This window comes from Pristiophorus japonicus, chromosome 1, assembly GCF_044704955.1.
Source record: "Pristiophorus japonicus isolate sPriJap1 chromosome 1, sPriJap1.hap1, whole genome shotgun sequence".
Classification (NCBI taxonomy): Eukaryota; Metazoa; Chordata; class Chondrichthyes; family Pristiophoridae; genus Pristiophorus; species Pristiophorus japonicus.
Window position 1 is genome coordinate 423550792 of NC_091977.1, and position 26549 is coordinate 423577340.

The following is a 26549-nucleotide window of genomic DNA, read 5'->3' on the forward strand; positions in this document are numbered from 1 at the left end:
GGGGACTTAGACAATACTATTTGCGGTAAAAAATATTTCTAGTCGCACCACATTGGCTCCGAACATCTCTCAGTCACGTTGGAACCCACCCAAGCACCCTATTATTCCCATAGCCACAGCCATCTGGACTCTGGCAATATCAACAGTGTGCTTGAAACTTACCTTGGATTTTCAGCTGTGCTGAAAACCAAAAACCTCTCAAAGTCTCTCTGTTGTTTGGCTGAAATCATTCACCAACACAAATTTCAGCTAGGGAATCCGATTATCCAATCCTCATTGTCAATGTGATATCTTCTTTACAACATCACAAACACACAGACTACAAGTTGGCTCGACTGGAACTTGTCATGTGACCTTTTCGCATGATCCTTTTAATATATACATCAGCAGTTGCATTACCACAGTAGTACATGAGGTGGAGCTCTATATAGAAACATAGAAACATAGAAAATAGGTGCAGGAGTAGGCCATTCAGCCCTTCGAACATGCAACACCATTCAATAAAATCATGGCTGATCATTCCCTCAGTACCCCTTTCCTGCTTTCTCTCCATACCCCTTGATCCCCTTAGCCGTAAGGGCCATGTCTAACTCCCTTTTGAATATATCCAATGAACTGACATCAATAACTCTCTGCGGCAGGGAATTTCACAAGTTAACAACTCTCTGAGTGAAGAATTTTCTCCTCATCTCAGTGCTAAATCGCCTACCCCTTATCCTAAGACTGTGTCCCCTGGTTCTGGACTTCCCCAACATCGGGAACATTCTACCCGCATCTAACCTGTCCCGTCCCGTCAGAATCTTATATGTTTCTATGAGATCCCCTCTCATCCTTCTAAACTCCAATGTATAAAGGCCCAGTTGATCTAGTCTCTCCTCATATGTCAGTCCTGCCATCCCAGGAATCAGTTTGGTGAACCTTCATTGCACTCCTTCAATAGCAAGAACATCCTTCCTCAGATTAGGAGACCAAAATATATTACAAATACCTTTATCTCAATAAGTTATGATGCATTTTCACTTCCTCTGACCAAAGCAGAAATAGTCCTAATATAAAAACACTTCCCCCAATGTTTGTATTTGTATGAGATTGTATAGAATCATAGAATAGAATTATATAATCTTACAGCACAGAAGTCGTGCCTGTTCTGTCTCTTTGAAAGAGCTATCCAATATAGTTCCATATCCCTGCTTTTTCCATATATCTACATGTGTAGTGCCATGTTTGTGACCATTTCTTTATTTTAATGCCTAGTACACATTATAATGCAAATGGTGCTAAAAAATATCTTGCCATTTAATCATTAAGATTGAAGAATTGTTTATACAATCAACAAAACTAATTGTAAGCATGTCATTTTGATTTTTCATTGAAAAACCCCAAATTGTGTTGACACTGTTGACAAGTTTTTGTTTCTTGGAAGTTATTAGAAGCTTTCTAAGCTGGATAGCCTATAATTAGGATTGCTGAAAACCAGTTGAGAAAACAGTTATTCCATGAAAATTGGTTGAATAAAACAACTTTCTAAATGATCAAACTGACCCTATTGAGCTTCATGTACCCGAATCCATTTAGTCCCTGGTTTTTGTAGTTGGTCAAATTTAATAGCCGCTTTGTTTTTAAAGTTTTTTAAATACCTTAATAATTGAGGATGAGTTGAGGATGACTTGCTTCCACATTAAAAATGAATTCTCAGGTGGCTGATGAGTCCAATGTTCGACCGACAGTCTCTGTCACAGGTGGGGCAGACAGTGGTTGAAGGAACAGGTGGGTGGGGTGCTTGGGTTGTCGTGCTCCTCCAACCGCTGCCACATCCCCAGTGCCCTTGCTGTTGCCCATCAGCCAGCGAGACTGCTGCCATCCATGCCGAGGAGGTGCAGTCCGAAACCTGGCCTACTCGGTCCAGAGCTGCTCGAGGTCATCTTGCAAGGCCATCTGCAGTCCCCCACTGAAGGCGTGAGGCCTCATTCAAATCTTCAGGGTGCTTGTGGCCCTTTAACCGCTCATCAGATCTTCTGGTGCTACAGTGGCGTCCATGCTTGGGTAGACACGGAGGGGTGAGCGGAAGTGTGACTCTACCAAAACTCCACCCTAAAGAGAAGTCAACCCAGTATGTTAACTTAAGGGTTTTGCAATTGAGCAGTGCATTACAAATCCAAACTCAAAGGCCACAACTGATAGTTTAGTTGACGTGCCTTCACAAAGTAAGATTTTGTTTTTTCTGGTTGGGTTGGATCTATTGGATGGAACATTACACAAGAGGTAGTTCACTTCAAAAAGAAATGACAGGGACAGAAATGCATCTTATGTCAGCAGATACAAAGCAGCATTTTTCAAACCTGCAGAGAAATCCGCCATGATGCCATTTTACTGTTCTGATGGAAAGGCAAAATGGAGTCATAAGTGACAACAATGAGTAGCTTAGAAAGAAAAGTAGGATAATTTTTGAGTAGGTAATTGAGCTCAGACTTGTATTCTACTGTTTTCATTGCATAATTTAATATTATGGCCCTGAAAATCTGTGGGAATATACAACTGCGGGGGATGCCTGCTGCTGACCTCACTCTTGATGCAAAAGCATTTGGATTCAGTGGGCAGTCACTATCTTTGCAAACTGTGGCAACTGCACCAACATGGGCACAACTTGAACCTTCAGCAGAAGGGTGGCAAATAAAACAGTGCTGGATAGCCATTAGTTTTTATCTAGATAGCCACTAGACTCAGGCCTGGACTCCCATTTGAACCCCAGTTATACCAATGCAATGTATTCCTGGTTGAGTCCAGCATACCGGCTGATCAGTATAACCCAGACTGAGGATGAGGCAATTCTCAGCATGGAAATTCACTCCCTTTAACCCTATCCTCTTTAATATCAAGGACCATATTTTGGACAGATGGAGACTCTGCCTCAACAGCAACTACACCCCCGCCTATCCACGACCCACTGCCACCCCCAGAAACTTGAAGCAGAGCCAGGACCTGGATAAGATGGGTCCTATCCCAATTTCTGGCCTCACCTTTAAACTCCTGGAAGACTTATAGCAGTAGTGCGCCTCAGATTTTCAGCTCCATGATTTGCTTTGTTGATTGATGTGCAATACAAAAGAAATTGCCATCCATATGTGTTGCACATGTAAATTCAAATGATTCCGTAGTTATTTTACAGCAATGGCCAGAATTCCACTTAATTTAAAGGAAGATAACGCATTTTATTCATTAATTGACGAGGCAGCTAATCAGTTGCTTTAACCAAAATGAACCAAATCTCAGCACAACAAACAAAATCAATCCTAAAGTTTAGAGCATTGGGCTCAATTTTGGCTGAGCCCATGTTTTAGCATACTTACTCGAGTTGCGCTGCTTAAGTACGTCCGGAGGAGCTCCAGAAAAAAAATGTTCCAACTTTGGCTGCTGTCTGGCCTCTTCTCTGCTGCTGTGCAGCATGGTCAGTCACCTCGGGGGGTGTAGCCTGCGTTCTGCACTGGAAAATGTGCCGGGACGTCTGCACATGCGCAGTGGAGAATAGTGATGGCCGCACATGTGCAGTACCGCTCCGAGTCTGCGTGCCTAACATGCTGCAGATATGAGGAGCCCTTGCATGAAGTGCAGTCTTCAGGGCCAGTTCCACGGGCTTCTGTTTACAGTGCGATAAGCCAGGACGGTCATACTGACCAGGGCTGCACTGAAGAAACCTCAGCTATGCACCTGAGTCTTATCCAGCCTGCGTCTGAGCTGAGGGCATTCTCTCGGTACTGGGCACTACACTGCTGCAGATGTGCAAGGAAACCAGACTTCAAAAGCAACTAACAGTAAGTATTTTATTATGAAGATTCTTAATCGGAGTTACTTTTAATTGTGATCAATCTGTTGCTGCATGTCCTGATAGCTCTGCTGCCTATACTGGAGCTGAGTGTGCAGGGAAGGTGTGATCGCCACACACAGGATGCAGACCACAGAGTTCCTCTTCTCCCAAACCAACCTCTCCATTGAATTGCTCCCTCCTGCCCCTAGCCCAGGCTGAGTGGCCTCCCGGTGCATTCTCCCGCTCCTAGCCCAGGCCGTGTGGCCTCCCGCACCGGCCCACTGCCTTCCCGGGCCGAGTGCAGAAACGTGAATTGCAATTTGATGCTGAAGGTAGGACTTAAATTTTTTATCTCATTATTTTAATTGTGCGAAGGAAGGATGGTTTTGCAAGTTTGTTCCCGAAGGCTTGGCTGGTTCAGGTCCAGGTACTCTCTGCTTTCCGCCCCTATCCCAGGCCGAATGGCCTCCGATTATACATACCTGCGTCAATTTCTTTAACTGTTCGCAAGGGTTTCCTCAATTGGCCGCATACACTGGCCTAAATAGAAATGGAGTAACTATTAGCTAACCAAAGTTACCTAAATGGCCAGAACTGGCGTAGGTGGCTGGTAAATTTTGAGAAAAAAAATGAACCTAAAAAAAACATAACTAAGTGAGTTATGCTGGTGCAAATTGATTGGGGAAATGGGGGATTTTTAAGTTAGGACAGAAAAAGCAGCCTACTCCAAAAAAAATGGAGCAGCTCCTGGGGAAAATTGAGCCCACTATCCTTAATGAGGCTAATTAATCAAGAATAGAATTTCAACAATTAATAAAGTGAGAACTGATCCTTAAAGCCACAGTTCCATTCTTTGTATTTTAATACTCTAAAGAAGTGTGCCTACCCAAAATTGTAATTAGTCTTTTATCAGATGCTGAATGTGACATGAACTATGATGGACTTGTGCTAGATGCAAAACTACTATAAGTTGATGTAGATAGATCTGATTTACAAAAAGCAAGTCTAGTAAATATGTACAAAAGCTAAATACTGTGGATGCTGGAAACCTGACACAAAAAAAAATGCTGGAAATACTCAGCAGGTCAGGCAGCATCTGCGGAGAGAGAAACAGAGTTAACGTTTCCGGTTGATGACCTTTGCTGAGAACCGTTCTGAGTTCTGACAAAGGGTCATCGACTTGAAATGTTAACTCTGTTTCTCACTCCACAGAATGCTGCCTGACCTGCTGAGTATTTCCAGTATTTTCTATTTTTAATTCTAGTAAATATGTAACTGGGATTAACTAGAGCAAAATTAAATGGCCTAGAAATTGGATAAGGCCCGAAAACAGGTGCGTGTATCACGATGTGCGAATAGCATGCCCCGTTGAGTCCGATGCGGGTTGCACGCAAACTTCGTTCTTTCTGCTAATTAAAATGATTGCAGTGGTAAGGAGGCACAAACTGCACTGTTCAGTGGCTTAGCACATCAGCGGGGGTCCCAAGTTCGAGGCTAGCACCAATTAAAGCTAGCCTGCACCTGTTAAAGAGGAGGTGCAGTCTGACTTCAGCAGGTGGTGGAAGTGGCTGGAAAACAAACTGAGTTGGAAAAAAATTGAGTGATGGCGCATCATGGCAGAGAGAGTGAGAGCGAGAGAGAGAAAGCTCCCAGATTTTCAGAAGCATCACAGAAGGCACAGGAGGTGCACAGGAGGCCACGAGGCTTGACAGACAAACTGTGAGAAGGCATTGGGACTAGACAGCCATCATGGTCAATGAGAGCAGTGCAACCCCGAGGACCTGGGTGCCGTGCCACAAGAAGTTTAATGACCTCATACGAGTGCTCAAGGTCAGTGAATTCATCTTCAAATGCTATATCGCACAAACTGCACCACTAGCCTCCTCTTCTTCTTCTGAGGCAGTCCCACAGAGTCAAGGATAACTTGCTTCCACACTAAAAATTAGTTCTCAGGTTGCTGATGAGTCCAATGCGGGACTTACAGTCTTTGTCACAGATGGGGCAGACGGTGGTTGAAGAAATGGGTGGGTGGGGTGCTTGGGTTGCCATGCACTCTTTCCGCTGTTCACGCTTGGCTTCAGCTTGCTCCTAGCGAAGGGACTCGAGGTGTTCGGCACCTTCCCGGATGCTTTTCCTCCACTTTGAGCGGTCTTGGGTCAGGGATTCCCAGGTGTCGATGGGGATGTTGCACTTTTTCAAAGAGACACTGCCCAATTCACCACTGTTACTCAGCTACAAACAATCTTTATCAATCACAACTCAAACCTCACTTTCATATGCTCCATCTTACCTTTACACGCTTACCACTGCTGCAAGCCTCACACCCATATCTCTCAGCTGCCACAGACTGTGAGCTATTCAACCATGACAGCCGCATCTTTCAAACACAGTGCACCAGACTCACTGATACACTTCCCCCTCTCTTGCCGGACAAGGTAGCGCACAATTGTACGCAGCTGCAGCTAACTGGAGAGGGACAGGAGTGCTTCCATATCCTGACTCCATTTGAGGAGATGGTGCTCATCATAATTGGAGAGGGTGTGACTGAGGCCATGGCCAGCAGTGGCACTGAAAACATTGAAGATATGCTCATACCTAATCCTTCTTCTCACATCCCACTTCCCCCTTATCCCATAATCTCTTCTGACTTACAAGCTGCAGATGGTGCAAGCATGCAGCTATTGCTTTCCCCTACCCTCACCACAACACTACCCTCATTTCAGAAAGCCAAGTAATCCAACCTGGCCAACCAGTGGTGCAAGAGGAAGAGGAGAGTGATGATGAAGAAGAAACACTGCCAATCGATCTGACACTCACAGCCACCAGCTCAGATACAGGCACTGCGCAAACTTTACTGGTTAGCTTAGAGGCAGGATCTGCACGTGGTGAGTCATTGGGCATAAGTGGTCTGCAGCCTGGGCTGGGGGAAAGGGTAGTGCAGGTGCCAGCTCCCTGGAGGGCGAGGTCACACACATGTTCTGCTGCACAGGACACAGATGAGCACTTCGAAGGGCTGGCCTAACAAAGAATGCTGAAGGGTATGCACAATGAAATGCTTGGTGCATTGGCAGGCCTGTCAGAAAGCCTGAGTGCAATGTCAAGGAGCGTGGTAGAGTCCAGCACCAACCTTGCACAGGGCTTTGTGGAGCCCATCGTTTCCAGCATGGAAGGGGTGGACAGATCCATTACCAACCATCATGCAGCGTCTGATGGCCGATGTCGCAGCTTCTATTCAAGCACAAGCAGCATCCACTCAACATCTGAGTGCTGCCATGCAAGCACAGACTGCTGCCAGCATGGCTGGGTTTACCAGTGTTGAAAGGGGCTTACAGTGTGTCCAGCAGATTACTAGAATTGCTGCGGCACCACCCCAGCAGAGTGGCAGTGACTTCGTGGAGGATGAACTTGCTGTCCTTTTGCAGGATGACAGCATTCATCCTCCAACTGCTGCCACTCCCTCAGTGCCCTTGCTGTTGCCCGTCAGCCAGCGAGACTGTTGCTATCCATGCCGAGGTGGTACAGTCCGAAACGTGGACTACTAGGGCCAGACCTACTCGAGGTCATCTTGCAAGGCCATCTGCAGTCCCCCACTGAAAGTCAGCAGTCTTCCAATAGCCATGCTGCAGCTACTTGGCCAGCACTGCGTAGGAACATGAGGACAGGCAAAGGCACACTGAAAACAGGCAATAAGGGAATGCACAAGGGTGTTTAATTGACTTTTGATTGAAATATTGTAATGGTGTGAATCATAAAATTGGTTTGGATTGTTTGTTTTGTAATGGTTTTTAATGTAACATTGTGACCAAGAAGGTGCCATGATGGTCAGTCATAGAGGGAAGGTAAGATGGGGGACTAATGTTGAATGGAGATTTAGGATTGCATTCATAGAATCATCAAAATTTACAGCACGGAAGGAGGCCACTTTGGCCCATCATGTCCGCGCCGGCCGACCAAGAGCTATCCAACCTAATCCCACTTGCCAGCTCTTGGTCCATAACCCTTTAAGTTACAGCACTCTAAATGCACATCCAAATATTTTTTAAATGTGGTGAGGGTTTCTGCCTCCCATACAACTAAGGACACGGAGTGCGTTGATGTGGGATGCTTTGCTGGACACTCTCTCTTCCTTCTTTGAAATCGCCTCCTCCGTGTGACAAGGAGTTTGGAAGTTACCATTCTTATATTCTCTCAATATACAACTTGGGCCATTTCCCATACCTCGGGAGCCTCTTATCAACGAGAGCAGACATTGACGACGAGATTCAACACCGCCTCCAGTGCGCCAGTGAGGAAAAGAGTGTTCGAAGACCAGGCCCTCAAATCTGCCACCAAGCTCATGGTCTACAGGGCTATAGTAATACCCACCCTCCTGTATAGCTCTGAGGCATGGACCATGTACAGTAGACACTTCAAGTCACTGGAGAAATACCACCAACAATGTCTCTGCAAGATCCTACAAATCCCCTGGGAGGACAGAGACACCAATGTTAGCGGCCTCGACCAGGCCAACATCCCCAGTATTGAAGCACTGACCACACTTGATCAGCTCCGCTGGGCAGGCCACATTGTTCGCATGCCAGACACGAGACTCCCAAAGGAGCGCTCTACTTGGAACTCCTTCACGGTAAACGAGCCAAAGGTGGGCAGAGGAAACATGACAAGGACACCCTAAAAGCCTCCCTGATAAAGTGCAATATCCCCACTGACACCTGGGAGTCCCTGGCCAAAGACCGCCCTAAGTGGAGGAAGTGCATCCGGGAGGGCGCTGAGCACCTTGAGTCTCATCGCTGAGAGCACGCAGAAATCAAGCGCAGGCAGCGGAAAAAGTGTGTGGCAAACCAATCCCACCCACCCTTTCCCACCTGTGACAGGGATTGTGGTTCTTGTATTGGACTGTTCAGTCAAGTAAGGACTCATTTTTAGAGTTGAAGCAAGTCTTCCTTGACTCAGAGGGACTGCCTATGATGATGATTAGGAAAGCTGGTATTCTGTGTTTTACAGGAAAGAAGCAATCCCAGAAACTGGTATCTGTGATTTACAGGACAGAAGCAATTAACTGAGATGGCTTCTGTGACTATTGGTTTCTGTGGAAATATTAACCCCTAACTCTTCTTAACCACCTTATCCACCTGGCCTGCTACCTTCAGGGATCTGTGGACTTGCACACCAAGGTCCCTTTGTTCCTCCACACTATTCAATGTCATACAGTTTAATGTGTATTCCCTTGCCTTGTTAGACTGCCCAAAATGCATTACCTCACACTTATCCAGACTGAATTCCGTTTGCCACTGTTCCGCCCACCTGACCAGTACATTGATATCATCCTTAAATCCGCAGCTTTCTTCTTCATTATCAACCACACAGCCTATTTTAGTGTCTTCTGCAAACTTCTTAATCATACCCCCAACATTTAAGTTCAAGTTATTGATATATACCACAAAAAGCAAGAGACCCAGCACTGAGCTCTGCATAACCCCACTGGATACAGCCTTCCAGTCATAAAAACACCCATAAACCCCACTGGATACAGCCTTCCAGTCATAAAAACACCCATAAACCATTACCCTTTGCTTTCTGCCTCTGAGACAATTTTGGATCCAACTTGCCACTTTGCCCTGGATCCCTTGGGCGTTTACTTTCGTGTTCACTCGTACCACAGGCGGATGATTCGATTACAGACAGAAGGCAGAAAGGTGCTGTCTGGGTTGACTTCTCCATTCGACTTCTTCCTCCTCTTTCACTTCCTCCTCTTTCTCCTCCTCCTCCTCAGCTGGTCACCATATGACTGGTGACAAAGGCTGTACCTTCATGATGGCGAGTTTGTGGAGCATGCACCAGACCATGATGAACCTTGAGACGTGTAATGTCTGTAAGCTTGTAATGTTGTAGCGCCACACTGTGGATGTGGACGTGTTGTGTTACTGCAATTAAAGGTGAACAAATGAGTCAGCTGACCAGAAGTTTCCGGAAATTCTGAGATGCAGTCTGCCATTATAGAAAACTGTGTGTGCTGTGCTCTGTCAATATATCACATTTGGCGACGAGATGGGATTTTTTGGATGATATAAAGCTGAAATTTTGTTGGTGAAGGATTCAGCCAGCTGACAGAGAGACTTTGGAAGCTTCTCTGTCTTTGGAAATAGCTACAAAATCCAAGGCAAAAAAAACGAGCACACTGTCTGCACTGCAGAGACAAAATGGCGGCACCCATAGCCGTAATGGGACACTCCTGTATGCACGGGATGGAGGTTTCCCCTGCCCAATCCGTGTTAAATCCGCCCACCTGCCACTCACAATACTAACCAAAGCCTCGTTGGCCTCCTTGCTAAAGGGCTTAGCCCTTTTACATTCCAATTCAGCCTCCATTCAATTATTTGGTTAAATATATTTATAATTATATTATACAATATATTATGCTTTACATTGTATAGTATGCATACCTATTAGTGCAATATCATTATTTCAAACAGAAAAATCTTGGATAATTAATAAAAAGACTGTTATTCTAAACATGGACACTCAAACAGCAAATCAAACCCTTCTTTCCTCTCTCTCTCTCGCTCTCTCTCTCTGACCCTCCCTGTGCTTCTGAGCATGTATGATGACCCCTGACCTTTCAAAACGCAGCAAAGAAAATCAACCACAAATGAAAATCCCACACATGTGCACAATAGCGTTGCTAGGGAAGCTTTTTTGTTCCACTTCCTTATTAGGTGGGCGATCGTGACATCGCCGAAAAATCATATCACCCATTTGACATCGCCGGGGTAAGGCTGAGTGGAAAATCGCCAAAAAAAATGGGCGATGTGCTGGCAATCAGCAAGGCCGAGACATCCCACATCGTTGGAACATCGGCCACTTTTTTGGGCGATGGCCTCCTAATGGAAAGTCTAGCCCATAGAGTCTGAAGTTAGAATGAAAATCAAGGAAATCCCGTCGAGGAAGATGTTCCTCAGGATGAGCCTCGAATGAGTTTAGATTCGACACCATGTTTGGAAGGTTCTGTTTGAGAGCGAAGGTATCCTCTTCGAAACAGAAAACAAGTGGTTAAGTTAAATTTGTAAATATGGCAAAATAAGTCCATATTCTTTGTTAAGTATAAACATGCAAGTTATGTATGATGTTTGTTATAATAACTTCTTCATTAAGGTGGGAGAAGTGTCATGTCTGTAAGCTTGTAATGTTTGTAGCGCCACACTGTGGATGTGGACGTATTGTGTTACTGCAACTAAAGGCGAATAAATGAGTCAGCTGACCAGAAGTTTCCGGAACTTCTGAGATGCTGTCTGCCATTGTAGAAAGCTGTGTGTGCTGTGCTCTGTGAATATATCACAAGACGCACTCTGGCGATTACCTAAGGGCTCCTCTAGAGCAGTCCAGGCAGCGGCAGCATTGTTTAACGATGCCAATGGTCTGCTCTATTGAATTCCGTGTGAGCATGGCTTTTGTTATATGCATGCTGCCCTCATGTGGTTGGATAACACAGTGGAGTCATATGCCTGGAGGTCAGCGGATAGCTCTTGTTGCCCAGTAGCCACCGTTTGGTTTGTCGTGATGGCTCAAATGCTAATGGTACAGTGGACTGCCGCAGAATGAAGGTATCATGTCTGCTGCCAGGATGCTGAGCAGTGACTTGTATGATGTGCTGAGTATGGTCGTACATCAGCTGTACATTTGAGGGACTGGAATCCCTTCTGGTTGCGGTACATCTCCGAATTCATATGCGGTGCCCGCAAAGCGACGTGTGGCACCCTGCACCATAGGGAAGCCTGCTATCCTGGCAAAGCAGCATGCTTGCTCCACCTGCTTCTCTTTGGCAAGAGAGAATGAAATGTATTCAGTTCTCTTTGCATACAGAGCTTCACTCACCTTCCTTATATAGGAGTAAATGGCGAAATGGGAGATTTTACAGATGTCGCCTGCTCCAGCCTGGAATAAGTTCATGGCCACGGTCACCTTTACAGCCACTGGCAATGCCGTCCTCGACCTGGACTGAGGCTGCAGATCTGCCTGCAGCAAGTGGCAGATTTCTGTGAGCACCTCCTTAGTAAAGCGGAGATGTTGCTGCACTATTTCTCACTGAGGTTGAGGTCGGAGAATTGCTCCCTGAAAACCCCGGGTGAATATGGCCATCTGTTGGGAGCCCATCTCCTCCTGCCTCTTCTAGCAGCTTGTCCTCCTCTATGTCACCCCCTGCTTATTCTCCCTGTTATGCTGCAGGCCAAGGGGAATACAAACTACAACACACATGTCTGGGAGCAACTGATCTGAGCAGACCCCTTGCAAATCAGTACCAATCCTTGAGCACAATCCACACCACTCCTTGTAGACATTAGACAACTTTAAAGAAGTCTAGAAAGCACCAAACATTTGTACAAAACTTAGCAACAGCTAGTAGAAATAAATCAGCAATTAACCTGTAAGTAGGTGATGATCCCTTTAAATAGCACCGGTGGTGGGGGCGGGGCCTTCCTGCTGCTGAATGCATATTCAGCTGTGCGAGGTTAAGAGAGGGCATTGAGGTCGAAAATCACAGCGTTGGCATCAAGTCAGCATTACACACTGATTGGCGTCACGATCTGCCTACTCTGATTACTAACAGTGCTCGCTCCCAGTGCTGACACTAATGTCCTCACCAAAATGACATATTGTGCGTTGCCCGCAACAGAAGTATGCATGCGCTGCTCAGACACAAGACGGCACCTATAGTGTCGAAAAACTAGGCACTATAGAGCCAAATTTCTTGCTCAAGATAAGATCAATAAATTAGAATTTTGATGGTTAGTTACACTCTGGATCAATCATGATATAAAAATATGAACGATGGCCTCGATTTCTGATAAAAGATGAATCTGAGTAAAAGGGGTGATGTCACAGTGTTCGTTAGCTATTCTCATCTTGAAAAGATCGATGTGCTATTGCCATAAAATATGGTAACAGAAACCTATCACGCTATCCTTTTATTTAAGTTTTTAAGATCTTCTTCTGCCACTTCATCTCACCTGGCAGCCTCCTCCATACTGTTACACTTCCACATATCATTAAGGCTTATATTTAATATTACAATAAAAATATACTGCATTCATTAAAAATTATGTAACAGTCATAATAATAACAATTACAGTCACCTCCAGGTGTCAATTCTCCATTCAATGCATTACCCTCTCACTTGATAATTCACAGAATTGCAGTGTACTGTTGTGATGATGTGTTATTTGTGGTATGGAAACTAAATGGCATTAATGGATGAATTCTATTGATCTAACCTCTTTTTCTCCATATCAAAGCTTTATTTTCTGATTCTTAATTACATTTTGATTATTCATCATGGTACTTCAAGTTGTTTTTCATCTTTCTCCTTTCCATGTCCCATGCAGTACACCATATTCATCATCATCATAGGCAGTCCCTTGAAATCGCAGAAGACTTGCTTCCACTCTAAACGTGAGTTTTTAGGTGGCTGAACAGTCCAATACGGAATTACAGTCTCTGTCACAGGTGGGACAGACAGTAGTTGAAGGAATGGGTGGGTGGGACTGGTTTACCGCATGCTGCTTCCGCTGCCTGCGCTTATTTTGTGCATGCTCTCGGCGATGAGACTCGAGCTGTTCAGCGCCCACCCAGATGCACTTCCTCTACTTAGGGCGGCCTTTGGTCAGGGACTCCCAGGTTTCGGTGGGGATGTTGCATTTTATCAAGGAGGCTTTGAGGGTGTCCTTGAAACGTTTCCTCTGCCCACCTTGGGCTTGCTTGCCGTGTAGGAATTACGAGTAGAGCGCTTGCTTTGGGAGTCTTGTGTCGGGCATGCGAACAATATGGCCTACCCAACGGAGCTGGTCGAGTGTGGTCAGTGCTTCGATGCTGGGGATGTTGGCCTGATCGAAGACACTTACATTGGTGCGTTTGTCCTCCAAGGGGATATGCAGGATCTTGCGGAGACATCATTGGTGATATTTCTCCATATTACCTGACTGAGAGCAGGTAACTTTATGCCACGCCTGGTTGTTCGAGAGTTAACTACTAGCAGATGTACAACAGTTGACTGGCACCTTTTCATTTTGATGCCAATGCAAATTATTTATTTTCTTCCTTTTCAGAACTCTCTATTTCCCCTGTGATAATGTACATTCTACCATATCACAGCACTGTGTGTTAAACACCAACGCAGTTTGCCATTAGGCCAATGTCACTCTTTTATGTTTTATTGACACAATGCTGGTATTGCAGTGAAATTTAATTAATCCTTTGGGAAGTATTATAAAACAGAGGGAGGTGAGCTCATAAAAATTGAATTAAAAGTATAGACTATGCCATTACAGAAGTAAATCAGAATCACTTAAACTGATTACATTGGCCTTGTTAAGAATTATTATTATATCATAGCTCATGAACCCTGCAAGGAGTGCACCTTAGCAGAAACAAAGTGTTGTGCACTACTGTAGTCAGAATATTTTAAAATGATTTACTGGGTATAAGATAACCATTTTTATTTTAAAAAGTTGAAAAATATTAGTTGCTTATGTTACCTAAATTAAATTTGTGATATCTTGTTAATTAAAGTTACTCAAAAGTCAGCATTACAGCTGTAGTAAACCATCAAAATTATATCCCATGCTCATTCTTTAATTTGCTGAAGATAAACCACATATTTATTCAGGTAAAACAAATCTTATTCATTAACCTCAGATGCTTGGATTTTGAGTGAAACAATCCCGTGACACTTTGCTAGGAGAGCCACAATCTGAATACAAATCTTGATTTTCTCTAACTAAAATATCTATTTTTTATCCAAAGAAATGCTGACATTTTTACAGCATGATTAAATGCCTGCTAACAAGGCAGCATGGCGTTCTGCAACTACAGGGAGAACTCTCCCACAACCAAGCATCCAAAAACTGACTCACTTACCCTGTTTATACAGCTGGTAGAAATTCAATTGGCAATTTGCTAACATGAACTGGATACTTCTACTGTGAATTGAAGTGGCTTATATAAAATCTACAAGTGTAATCTGTAGCAGAAAGAATTAGTGGGAAAACATGCATACGTACACAGCGATGGAGGTTTAAAGACTGCAAGTTCCATCCACATATCACCACAGGTACATATATACATAACAATTAGAAGGCCTGGTCCAGCCTCCCAAGCATGTGACACTTCCACAACAATAGGTTTTTTTTGTACTTTTTGGTGTAAACAACCTTTCACCGTCTAGGAATGATGGTACATAATGGCTGGGAAATCCTCAATGTTGCTTCCGCTCCGCCGGCATTACTTCACTGGAAGTGCATCAGATGGCCTGTTTACACACACAAAAGGGGTTTCTGCTGCCCTTCCAGCAAGGTAAACAGCAGCGCAGCAGAAGCAGCTCTGAGGAATTTGGGGGAAATTATTTCCAGTTACATATTTGATCATACATAGGACTTTACTTAAATTATATTTTTGTTCTGGGATGCTCAGAATCGGAAAATCATCACCTCCGAGTTCCCCTCCAAATCATACATCATCCCGATTTGGACATATACCGCAGTTTCTTAATGGTCACTGGGTCAACATTCTAGAACGCCCTACTTAACAGCACTTTGAGTACCTTTACCAAATGGACTGCTGTGTTCAAGAAGGCAGCTTACCAGCATCTTTTCAAGGGCAACAAGAGATGGGCAATAAACGCTAACCTTGTTAACAAGGCTCATATCCCCAGATTGAACATAACATACATTACTAAGAACTTTCTAAACTCTAGGCAAAGGTACGAATGAATTTATTCTGAAATAAGGAAACGATTTAGGCCGAGAAATTCGGGTTGCTTGCGCCTCCCGTTAGCGCCACTAACGACTCCCGCTAAATTTGACGGGAATTTAGCAGCGGCAGTAACCCGTAGCACCCCACTCCGCTGTGCCGGCGATGCTGACGTTACCACCATGCGTAGCGCCCCGTTTTCGCCCTGGAACAAAAATTGAGGAGCGTGCCCTGAAGCTGCGCCGGGCACTACTTGAAGGGGAGGTGGTGGCCATGTACTAAAAAATGTACCGTTTTTCGTCGGTGCCCCATTGGCACCTTGATTGCAGGTTCTGTGCCGCAATCGTTCAACCCAGCACTCTGCTTGAGTGCTAGGCTGTTGGCTCGGCACCCCTGCTCCCCAGTGGTTCATGGTGGCCCATTTCATACCTGCAGAGTTTGCAGCTTGGGCCCTCCCCTTTAATGAAGGGAAGAGCCCCTCCTACGTGTTACGCAGCCCAGTGTGTAGCATTGCGTCTTGCCCCCGACCTGTCTGCCGCACTACTGCTCCAGAAAGGAAGTGGAGCACCTTATTTTGCATTCCACTTCCTTTCGGGGGTGATAACCCGAATTTTTTGAGCAGGGCGGGACTTCCACACCTGCCGCAGAATGTCCGACCGCCTAGATGTTACAGCCCCCAATTGGGGTGCAACAGAATTTTACCCCCTTAGTTTTTTCCCAATTCACTTGTTACCCTCTAATTCACTCTTAACTGCAGCTGAAAAAGTTAACCCATTGGCTTAGATGGTAAGTGCACTGTCCAGTGTGGAATATAACCATATGGATCAGGAAGATTGCAAATTTAATCTCTGGTCTGTGCTGAGTTGATTCATTTCACCTTGCTTGTCAGTAGTGCTGATATAATTGTTTTCAACACCTCAGTGGAAAAACATTAGCCAAGGTCACGTCCTTTATCCCTACTAGAGTGAGCGCATGTGAGCATAGAATCAAGATTGCAAGTTGTCATTGGAATGTTGTAATAGAATCTCAATCGCTATGACTTCTCTGAACTTTCATATGATTCATTGGAACACTTGTCTGTACTTATTAGGATCTGATTTTGAACTCCTCTTGTAGTTTGGCATAATTTTTCAAAATATCTATTCTCAAACTCCCTGTCGTTACCACTTCAGTTGCCCGTCCCACTCCCACTCTGACCTCTGTCTTTGGCCTTCTGCATTGTTCTAGCCAGAGGACGGGCACTTTGCAACCCTTTGGCCTGAATTATTGACTTTAACAACTTCAAACTTTAACTGCAGCTCCTATTTTCTCGTTGGCAGTAGGTGCTGACAATGTAGATGAGTGTTCCTCCATTTTCGGGGATAGGGAAGGCAAACAAGTTGTTTCGAGCGGCCCAAATTTGGCCAGGAGTTGCTCTGTTTTTTTTGCAGCAACTTGATTTTTCTAGAGTATCTTAAAAATCCCCATTCTGCACATGTAATTTGCACCAATGTAAGTGAGTTAGTTAGGATTTTTTTTAGTTTAGTTTTTTTTTCAAAAGGGGGCATTACCAGCCACTTATACCTGTTTTGGCCATTTAAGCCAGTTTGGACAGCTAATAGTTGCTGCAAACTAACTTAGGCCAGTGTATGTGGCCATTTGTAGCCGCACAGAAAACCCTTGCGGAGAGTTAAGAAATCAGCGCAGGTAAGTACATTCTAAAGCACCAAGCACTAAATAAAGCACATTAATAAGCATTCAACAACAAATAAAAAATACAAGGAAGCAGAGAGGACCTGCACCTAGCACCAAGACTTACAAAGCACTAAAAACACAAAAAGTAATAAGCAATTAATTAACAAATAAAAATAGAAGGAACCCTGCACCTAAAGCACCAAGATCAAAGTAATAAGCAATCAATCAATCAATAGCAAATAAAAAATAGAAGTCCGACCAAAACACGGCCTGGGAAGGCAGCGGGCCGCCGATGAGGAAGCCCATTTGGCCAGGGATAGGGGCAACACACTTCGGCCCCTCCCACACAGCCTGCAGAGCATACTCACAGATTCTGGGGGCGAGGAGCTACTGCGCACACTAGCGCGCAGGTGCAGAGGTCCCGACACTGTTTTCAGCACCTGGACCTGGCTCTGCCCCCGAATCCAATTGCCACGCTACGCCACCATCGAGGACAGGCTGGGGAGTGGCAAAACTCGGCCGGAAGATTTTTGGCGCCCTTGGAGTTCTACAAAAGCGGCGCATCTCTGGTGAGTGCGGCAGAAATCTGTACTGGCCAAATTTGGGCCCCATGGTTGGGGGTCCCGTCCATTCGAAAACTGTGCTTGCAAATTTCTGCTTTTTGATGAATGGCTCCAGTTGGGGTGGAGTGTAGAATGTTGCGGTGCAGGGGGTGTTGCAGTTGTGTGGGGTGAACTGGTTGGGATGGGTGCTCTTTACCTTTCTGCTATTGTTCATAGGTTTATATGTAACCTTCAGGGCTGCTGACCGAGGGCCATGTGGCTCTTTGTTGGCCGGTGCAGACACGATGGGCCGAAATGACTGTACATTTCTATGTTTCTATGGTTCTATGTTAATGATGCAGCATATTTCATTCAATTAGGGATAAGAGCTGTTTTAATGTCCAGCTGCTTTGATGAGCCATAGTACAGTGTTTATATCATCTGTTTGATTTGCACCTTGATGTCGACCTACTTTGTTCTTCCACCAGACTCACCGCCCAGTGCCACCGTCTGCTGCCCACTGCCACCGACATTCCTCTGGAAGATCTGCCCAGTGCCACTTTCGATATGGGCTGGAGCGAGCAGGAAGGGAGAACTGCCGGGAACCGCCCACAGACGCTGAAGTTTAAATCAAAAGAACAAAGTCAACTAATCACGCTTGTGAATTCCCTTAGTATCTGTCTTTTGCATGCGTTATCCTACTCTACTGCTCCTACGAAATGCTTACCCAATGGCTGCAGCATGGCTGGTGGAAGGCTGTTGACGTTCAGTGGGGGAGACCTCAGATGGCCTTGCAGGGCAACCTCGACCAACTCTGGACCTAGAAGGCCTGGGTGTGGACTGCACCACCTTGGCATGTGTGGCAGCAGTATGGGCTGGCTGGATGACAGACAGCAGCAAGGGTACTGACAGAGTGGCAGTGGTGGGCGTAGGAACGCTACCATCCCTCAAGGCAGCATCTCAGCATTCCTAGCCATCTGTTGGAGCTCAGATTGCTGTAATGCTGTGACATCTTGTAAGCCTCTTTCGACACTTGTAAACCGAGTCACAATGGCAGCAGTCTGAACTTGTGTGGCAGTAAGCTAAGACTGCAGGAGAGCAGTGTGCGTTTCCACTGCAGCACAGAGATGTTGGGTCGCTTCAGCCTGTGCTTCAATGGATCTGCAAGATCACCCATCACACCCAGCATCATGTTTGGGTCCACAAGATCTCTCATGGATTTGCCAATAATTTCCATCCTGGAAATCAGGCTCTGCATAAAGGCCCATCCTATGTTGGAGCCGGACTCCTCCATGCATTGACAAGAGGCACTCTAGCAGGCTTGCCATTGCACCAAGTACTTCTGTGCGAATGACCATCACCCTTCTTCTGAAAGCCGCTCCATTGAGATCATCACCTGACTCCTGTAGAGCAGAACTCATGCATGAACTCAACCTCTGGGGATCTGGCACCCGAGCTAGCCTTTCCCCCTGGCGTAGCTGCAGCCCATTTGTGTCCGGTGACTCACCACTTGCAGATCCCACCTCTGTACTACCCTCTAAAGCTGGTGTCTGCGAGTGTCAGTCCCCTTCCAGTGATGTTCAGCATTGCTTACTCCAGGTCAGTGAGGTTGTCAATTCTTGCTTGGCCTCCGCCCATCTGTTGGTGCTCTCTCCGGTTGTGCACCACCTTGGCCCGCAAGAGAAGGGGAATTTTTCAGTGAGTGTGACAGCTTGGTCCACTCCTCAATCACCCCAACACTCCCTCCCCTTCCCACGGCACCTTCCCGTGCAAATTCAGAGATGCAACATCTGCCCTTTTACCTCCCCCTTCCCACTGTCCATTGCTCCAAACACTCCTTCCAGGTGAAACAGCAATTTACTTGCACTTCTTTCAATTTAATATACTGTATTTGCTGCTCACGATATGGTCTCCTTTACATTGGGGAGACCAAACGCAGATTGGGTGATCGCTTTGCAAAACACCTCCATTCAGTCCGCAAGAGTAACCCTAAGTTTCTGTGTGCCTGTCATTTTAATTCTTCGCCCCACTCCCACTCTGACCTTTCTGTCCTTGGCCTCCTACATTGTTCTTATGAAGCTAAACAGAAGTTAAAGGAACAGCACTTCATCTTTCAATTAGACACTTTACAGCCTTTTAGACTAAATACAACAATTTCAGATCATAACCACCACTCCCATTTTTTTGGACAGCAGCTCTTGGGGCTCAATTTTCCCCAAACCCATTTTCTGGCGTTTTTCCCAGAGTTACACCGGGTTTTCTAGGCCAGAAATGCGCCATAAATATTTTTCCAAACTTTCCCCATTCTATAAATCGAATTCGGAACCGCGCAGCTTGTCCAGTCACTTTGGGGAATGGAGCCTGCTGTCTGCGTCGAAAAACGAAGATGCGCCTTCTGCGCATGCGCAGGAAAAAAACTTTGTTTTTGACGTCGCTCCAATGAACGCGCATGCTCAGTACAGCTCGGATTTGGCAATCGGCCATTTTTAAAGAGCCAGTTGTGTGTGAGAAGGAGTGCTCTGTGAGAGAATTGGGAAACTCGCAGCTGCAGCAGTACAAGATGCAGCGCGGACCAAAGACCAAGAATTTCTTGCTGGAAGAAGTGGAGGCACTAGTTACTGTGATTGAGAACAAATGGCAGGAGCTGGATACCAGCAGAGGTCACATAAATGTTCCACCAAAAGAAATGAAGAATCGCTGGAACCAAGTTGCAGAAGATTACTGTGCAATGGTGACCACCACGAGATCTGGAAGCCAGTGTAAAAAGAAGTGGCAGGACCTTGCTCAAGTAGTTAGTGCAAATAATATTTTCATTTATTCAATGCAATTGTAAATGTGACCATCTGTATATATCCCACCCAGCAGAAAGACATCCTATCTAGCTGGGACCCTGGCTATTTACCATATACATTCATGATGTAGACGAAGGAATTAAATTTAATATCTCCAAGTTTGCAGCTGGCACTAAGCTGGGTGGCAGTGCAAGCTGCGAGGAGGATGCTAGGAGGCTGCAGGGAGACTTGGACAGGTTAGGTGAATGGGCAAATGCATGGCAGATGCAGTATAATGTGGATAAATGTGAGGTTATCCACTTTGGTGGCAAAAACAGGAAGGCAGATTATCATCTGAATGGTGACAGATTAGTAAAAGGGGAGGTGCAACGAGACCTGGGTGTCATGGTACATCAGTCATTGAAGGTAGGCATGCAGGTACAGCAGGCAGTAAAGAAGGCAAATGGCATGCTGGCCTTCATAGCGAGGGGATTTGAGTATAGGAGCAGGGAGGTCTTACTGCAGTTGTACAGGGTCTTGGTGAGACCACACCTTGAGTATTGTGTGCAGTTTTGGTCTCCTAATCTGAGAAACGACATTCTTGCTATTGAGGGAGTGCAGCGAAGGTTCACCAGACTGATTCCCAGGATGGCAGGACTGACATATGAAGAAAGACTGGATTGACTCGGCTTATATTCACTGGAATTTAGAAGAATGAGAGGGGATCTCAAAGAAACATATAAAATTCTGACGGAATTGGACAAGTTAGATGCAGGAAAAATGTTCCCGATGTTGGGGAAGTCCAGAACCAGGGGTCACAGTCTAAGGATAAGGGGTAAGCCATTTAGGACTGAGATGAGAAGAAACTTCTTCACTCAGAGAATTGTGAACCTGTGGAATTCTCTATGACAGAAAGTTGTTGAGGCCAGTTCATTAGATATATTCAAAAGGGAGTTAGATGTGGCCCTTACGGCTAAAGGGATTAAGGGGTATGGAGAGAAAGCAGGAATGGGGTACTGAAGTTGCATGATCAGCCATGATCTTATTGAATGGTGGTGCAGGCTCGACGGGCCGAATGGCCTACTCCTGCACCTACTTTCTATGTTTCTATGTTTATCTAAAAAGTTGCATTTTCATCTTTGCAGAAGAAAGTGGCACACAACAAAAGGGCAAGAATTCGAACAGGAGGAGGCCCTCCAAACCTGCACCAACTGACACCCTTGCAAGAGAGGATCGCTGCTTTGATGGGTCCTGCCAGGAGAAAAACAATTAGTACTATACAAGCTGGTCGCACACTCGAGGGAGAAGGTAAGTCCTGCAAATTCATCGTGGTCCTTCAAATCAACCTGCTGCCTGGCCTGCGACGTATGAGCCTACTCATGCCATCTATCCTGCCCACTTCTCTGCTGTTAACCATTTGACTGTTCTGTTCTATATTGCAGAACTTGAGGTCAAGCCTGACAATGCAGAAGAAGATTCAGACAAGGTTGAGCCTGAAGAGGAGAACATCTTCCAATCCCACTCTCCAGACCAAAAACATGGGGATGAGGGAGTGGGGGATGGAGCTGGATGAAGCTCCCACTGTTATGCTGAATATGGAGGAGGTGCCGCTCATGGAGGTGACAGCCCCTTCTGTGACAAGTGGTTTTTGTGTTGGTGGGACTTTCCATGGTTTCACATCTTTCGAGGTTGCGGGTCCCAGTGGTGGGGTGCAACGAGGCACATCAAGGGCCCCACTGTCCCAGGCTGCGGGTTCCATTGTTGGGGTGCAACGAGGCACACCCAGGGCCCCACTATCCCAGGCTGCGGGTCCCAGTGGTGGGGTGCAACGAGGCACACCCAGGGCCCCACTGTCACAGGCTGCGTGTTCCAGCGTTGCCGTGCGAGCCACACCCATGGGGAGGAGGGGAAGGAGAGCTCGACCACGCTCTCCTGAGGTGCAGGATGTAACAGATGTGGTTGATATTATGTCATTGAGTGCGGAGAGCATTGACCTTACCCAATCATTCCTGGACGCCATCAGTGGGGTGAGTGATGAGGTAGCGGGACTGTTGGGAGAAGTAACAATACTCGCCGGGACCGTCAGTGAGGGAATAGTGTCCATGAGAGAGGGAATGTCAGAGGTAGTGCAAACCACGTCACTGGTCATGAGGGAGGGAGTGTCAGAGGTAGTGCAAACCACGTCACTGGCCATGAGGGAGGGAATGTCAGAGGTAGTGCAAACCATGTCACTGACCATGAGTGAGGGTATGTTACAGTTTGTTGAGACACTGTCAGGGCGTATTAGCTGCTGCAATAAGGGAACACGGCCAGACCCCGCGCCCATTGACAGAATCAACTGCCACTCCCACTCCAATCCCAACACCAGCCTCTGAAGAGTCCCAAGCTGGGCCCTCCAACTTGCCACCTGGGCCCTCCAACTTTCCGCCTGATGCCAAAACCCCCCCGACCCCCCCCTCAACAGGTGCACAATACCCGAGATGTTAGAAGGACTAAGCTTGGTACTAACCCCAGAAACACTGCGCTAGCGTTTGCGGGCAGGGGTGCTGGAGAGTCGAAGACCAAGCGCAGCGGGCGGACTTAGACTAAGGGGGATGAGAGATAGGTGCAGCCTTTCTTTGCTGCTGTTGTTATTGTTGTTATTAATCAATGGGTGGGAAACTGAAAGCTTTCTGATCAGATCTGGAGTCAGGCAAGGCTGTCCTCTCTCGTCTGTCTTGTTTGTGTGTTGTATCGAGCCCTTTGCCGGGTCCATCAGGAAGGATGCGGGCATTAGAGGGGTGATGATCCCTGGCAGTGGAGGCGCTCAGGTCAAGACCTCCCTGTACGTGAATGACGTGGCCATCTTTTACTCGGATCCGCAGTCGGTCTGCAGATTGCTCATAATCTGCGACCAGTTTGAACTGGCCTCGGGAGCGAAGGTCAATCGCAGCAAAAGCGAGGCCATGCTCTTTGGCAACTGGACCGACCGATCCTTTATTCCCTTCACCATTAAGCCAGATTACCTGAAGGTGTTGGGAATATGGTTCGGAGCGGACGGGGCGTGCAGCAAAAACTGGGAAGAGCGTATCGCCAAAGTGAAGCAAAAACTGGGATGGTGGAAGCTGCGCTTCCTCTCCATGGCAGGAAAGAACCTGGTCATCAGGAGTGAGGTGCTCTCGGGTTTGCTGCACGTGGCACAGGTCTGGCCCATCTCTCGCTCCTGTGCCGCGGCAGTCACCCGGGCCGTCTTCCACTTTGTCTGGAGGTCCAAAATGGAACGTGTCCACAGAGACACAATGTACAAATCTCTGGACAGTGGAGGAAAGGATGTTCCGAACGTGGCCCTCATCCTGAAGGCCACCTTTGCGTGCAGCTGCATCAAGCTGTGCACAGACCCCTAGTATGCAAACACCAAGTGTCACTACGTGCTGAGGTTCTACCTGTGCCCGATACTGCGAAGGATGGGCCTGGCCATGCTGCCGCAAAAAGCCCCCAACAGCTGGACCATGCCTGCCCACCTGTCCTTCGTGGAAAAGATTTTCACAAAAAACCCCTTTGACCACAAGGCCATAAAACAGTGGTCAGCACGTAACGCCCTGGACACCCTACAAAAGGAGAGGGTGGACCCTGTCGGGTGGTTCCCTGAGCAGACTGTCGAACTCGTTTGGCAGAACGTCTCATCGCCAGAGCTTTCACACAAGCACCAAGACATAGCTTGGTTGGCGGTGAGGAGGGCCTTACCTGTCAGAGCGATCATGCACAGCCGACGTCTCAGCAGCACGGCACGGTGCCCCCGAGTCGGCTGCGGGGCGGACGAGACCATCTCTTTCAGGATTGCGCCTTCGCAAGGCAGGTTTGGAAAGAGATGCAGTGGTTGCTGTCGAGGTTCATCCCGAGCAGCTCCGTAACACAGGACCCTGTGCTCTGCGGATTGTTCCCAGGGACACACACCGAGACAGACATCACCTGCTGCTGGAGGGCCATCAACTCAGTCAAAGACGCTCTTTGGTCTTGCCGAAACTTGCTGGTCTTCCAGAGCAAGGAGATGTCCATGTCTGCGTGTTGCAGACTGGCGCAATCCAAGATCCAGAATTACGTGCTGAGGGACGCACTTAAAATTGGTGCAGTTGCCGCAAAGGCACGGTGGGGAAGTGCCACAATTTAAAGCCCTTCTGCCACTGTAAACCCGGGGGCAGGAATCAGTACAAAACTCCCCTCGGGCTGTACTTGTAACTTCTTTTTTGTGTTCATGGAGCACTATGATCTGTAAACACCTATGTAGTGCCATGTACAATGCAAGGTCTATTTCGTAATGCACGTTGAAAAGAAAAATGTAAATGTACCGTCACCCATTCCGTGTACTGTATAGTGACACATGTAATGTAATTTGTTGAATGTACTACAATGCATCTCGTATTGTACCGAATTGTACTTGAACTGAAAAGCAAGGAAATGTATTGAACGGAACTGCCGTCAGCACCCAAATGTAGTGTATGGGATTACTGACCGCAGCTAAATGTACTGAACAGCTTTTGAATGTACTGTACAAATTTTTATATGAATAAAGTATATTTTGAAATAAAAAAATATGTTATTGTTGTTATTATTACTGTTACTATTGTAACTGTTCTCAAATTAAAAGTTTTTTGTAAGTTATGTAAATTTACAAGTTTATAAGTGATCTTAAAGTTTTTAAGTGATCTTAAAGAGTGATATTAAAGTAAAGTTTGATACAAGAATAATTTTAAAGTTAAGTTAAGTACATTGTAAACTTTTGAATAAAATATATTTTATATTAAAACTGAATCATGTTCCATTAACAAAACACAACATTATGGAAGTGACCTCTCTCTCCCTCCCCTCCGTGGGCACCAAGCCTCTGATCAGCTATCTCTCCCTCCGCTCCCCCGCCCAACCCTGGCCCCAAGTGCACTCCCGGTCCGCACCCCGCCCCTAGCCCAGGCCGGATGGCTTCCTCTGATTTCCTTACCTGCGCCGATTTCTTTAACTCTCCGGAAGGTTTTTCTGCAGAGGTCACATAAGCTGACCTATGCAGAACTGGAGTAACTCTCAGCTGGCCAAACTTGCTTAAATGGCCAGAATTGGCGCCTCCTTTGGCTGAAAAAACAATTTCCCTAAAAAAATCGTAATTAACTGAGTTATGCTGGTGCAAATTGATTGAGGAAACTGTGGATTTTTAACATAGGCCAAAAAAAGCAGCCTGCTCCAAAAAAACGGCACAAATCACTGTGGAAAATTGAGCCCTTGGTAATGATCCTGCTAGTGCCATTTACACCTCCACCGGACAGATCTTTTGTTTCTTTACCTGTACCATTATCATCCCCTTTTGCCTTGCACCATCATCCCTTTTGTCATTTAATCTCTCCTGACTTCCACCCCATCACAGACCTTCCCTTTTATTATTTCCTCCCCTCCCCCTTTCCCCGCCTCTGTGTTTATTTAAAACCTATTGGGCTGGAATTTCCGGTCCTTTGTGCTCTGAGTTTTGTCCCGGAGTTGTGTGAAAGGCAGCGGTGAAGTCTCCAGCGCTCCATCACGATCCTCCGGTCGGGTTTTGCGGCAGTGTTGAGCAGCACCGCCAGGAAGAGCTGTACCGGCTGTGCAATACCTCTGGTTGCGACACCGGCAGTAGTTTTGACTCTTGCCCGATCCATCCGCCCAGAAGTGCGCCCGCAAGACTGCCTGGGAAATCCAAGTGGTCCAGCACAGCTGGCGGTGCAGAAGAAGGTAAAGTACTATAATAGCAAATGCGAGTGTTTGTTCTTTACATTTTTTAACCATTTGTGTTGTGATGGCATGGGCAATTTTTGGGGAATGTTTTTGTGGTTTTCTTTAAGGTGTTTTTCTGACCCCCACTCCCCAACCCCCCTTCCACCAGGATGCTCTCGGAGCGCACATGTCCCAGCACTTTAGTTCACGAGTTTCCTATCTTTGCGCCACGAAAAATGTACAATGCTTCTCTTAGTGCTGCACCCCCTGACGCAGGGCCCAGATGCTCAAACTTACAGACTAAAGCGC